This window comes from Mandrillus leucophaeus, unplaced genomic scaffold (genome assembly GCF_000951045.1).
Source record: "Mandrillus leucophaeus isolate KB7577 unplaced genomic scaffold, Mleu.le_1.0 Scaffold105, whole genome shotgun sequence".
In the NCBI taxonomy this organism is placed as follows: domain Eukaryota; kingdom Metazoa; phylum Chordata; class Mammalia; order Primates; family Cercopithecidae; genus Mandrillus; species Mandrillus leucophaeus.
The window spans coordinates 2,771,646-2,773,934 of NW_012098654.1; positions in this window are offsets into that span (position 1 = coordinate 2,771,646).

The window sequence follows — 2,289 nt, forward strand, 5'->3', positions numbered from 1 at the left end:
GAAATTTAGAGCCAAGTCTGGCTTTTAAGCAAATATTTCTAACAAACTGACCTATTTTAGTATCACTCACCATAAGGTTATTTCAGGACGGTGAATGACAATATGTCAATGAACAGCAGAGGCTACCTTTCTTGACTTCTAAACAACTCAGATTTTGGGAGACTTTACGTTTTTCTTCAGTGATTCATAATCAGTTTTGCAATTTGAAAGCAGTTTATGAGTCATTCAGTTTATGAATTTGTTGTCACTTCCTTAGAAAAGGGCTCCCTTTCCTTATAGCTTTTCAAGTTTAATTCAGTCGCCTGAAAGCTTTCATTTAACCTCATTTTTTTCTGCTCCATGAAGATAAACGATGCTATATATCCATTTTACTGTTATTATCGGGTAAGAAGGCCTAGGGGCTAGTGACATAAATTCCATGAGGCATCAGTATCTTGGGTTTTTAATTCACAGGAGAATGGATAGTTGTAATGAAAAAAAAAAAAAAAACTTATAAAAATACCAGTCCTGTTTTCTAAGTTTTAAATATGGATTCTCTGTTTTTACTTATCTTGTTTCTGCTTCACAATGCAATAAACTCTAGCCACCTGCAGGACTGCTGGATATTCTGACCTTTCCCTAGGATGAAAGAGCCACTTCAACTGGAAATCTTTACAGCAAAACACCCTCAACTATTCAAGGAAGAAACTTGGTAGACTTCCGTGCACAAGGCTTTTGAGAAGAGAAAATAGGCCCTCGTTCAGGCCCAGACAGATCATTGACAGCGTTTTTGGATTCCTTTTTTGATCAGGAAATTAGATCAACATCCTTATAGGGAAAGGTTCATTTGGGGCACAGGTGGGGCTCTTTAGTTAAAGTGTCTACTTCTCAGTCCATATTAGGCAACAGGAACTGCCTGAAAGGCATTTATTTTTCATTCTGTGTCATTCAACCATAAATGACTCAGTTCTGATATTATTTACCAAGCTCCCGTTGAACTCATAGGAGAGGCAGCTGTGCAGCACTCGTAATGCTAATCTTAATATAGTCTCAGCAGGGTATGCAGTCAGTGAGAAGTGAGACAGGTCATTTTTCCTTAAGATCATATTAATTAACTCGCTGACTCATCTCCCAGGGACTGGACTGAGTCCTCAAAATGCTTCATTTCTAAAATCATGGAGACTTAATCTAAGTAATTTTACTGTCATCTGGTAAAGCTGATTAAAGCTTAAGGGTTTTCTTTTTTTTTTAAAGGCACACTCGAAAACTTATAGGATTAGAGACACTAAGGTAATTTTAGTAGCAGCAAAGAGTATTTCATTTTTAACATTTAAACATTAATCTGGCATTCTGGAAGACCTGAGATCTTATTGCTTCTTAAAATAAGCTTTGTTTTTTAGAGCAGTTTTGAGTTCACAGCAAAATTGAATGGAGAGTTCCCATATATTCCTTGCCCACGCAGGCACAGCCTCCCCACTGCCAATGTGCTGTGCCATAGTGGTAACTTTGCTGCAATTGATTAACTCACACCGACACATCAGTATCACCCAAAGTCCACAGTTTACATTAGAATTCACTCTTGGTGTTGTACAGTCTATGGATTTTGACAAACGGATAAAAACACTTATCTACCATTACAGTATCATACAGAATAGTTTCACCGTCTTAAAAATGCTTGTGCTTACCCATTCAGATCTTCTTTTTAGTTTCAAAGTTAATGATCTAAATATGAGAATGGAAATCTGCAAATTTAAAAAAGCACAAGAACCCAAGTGTTTAACTTAAAATCAATGGTTGCTAAAAATCATTATATATCGTGTAAAAATATTAAATATTAAATTTCAACATTAATCTTAACATTTAATTAATTCAAAACATATGTCTGAAATTTACCTTTGCAGTAGCGATAAAAAAAGTGTGTTAGCTGAGTAAACAGTTTAAGTGTCTGAGAAACTTTTAACCAAGGGACTACAGTCACTATTGCTAATTCCCTGCTATCTGGAACTTAGCTATAATTAAGCAAATAAACAACAATAAAGGACAGAAAAATCTCTCAAAAATCCCCCCAAATTAGGAAAATCAGCAACACATTTCTTTCTTTTTTCTTTTTCTTTTTTTTTTTTTTTTGAGATGGAGTCTCGCTCTGTTACCCAGGCCGGAGTGCAGTGGTGTGGTCTCGGCTCACTGAAACCTCCATCTCCTGGGTTAAAGCAATTCTCCTGCCTCGGTCTACTGAGTCGCTGGGATCACAGGCATGTGCCACCATGCCTGGCTAACTTTTTTGGTATTTTTAGTAGAGACGGGGTTTCA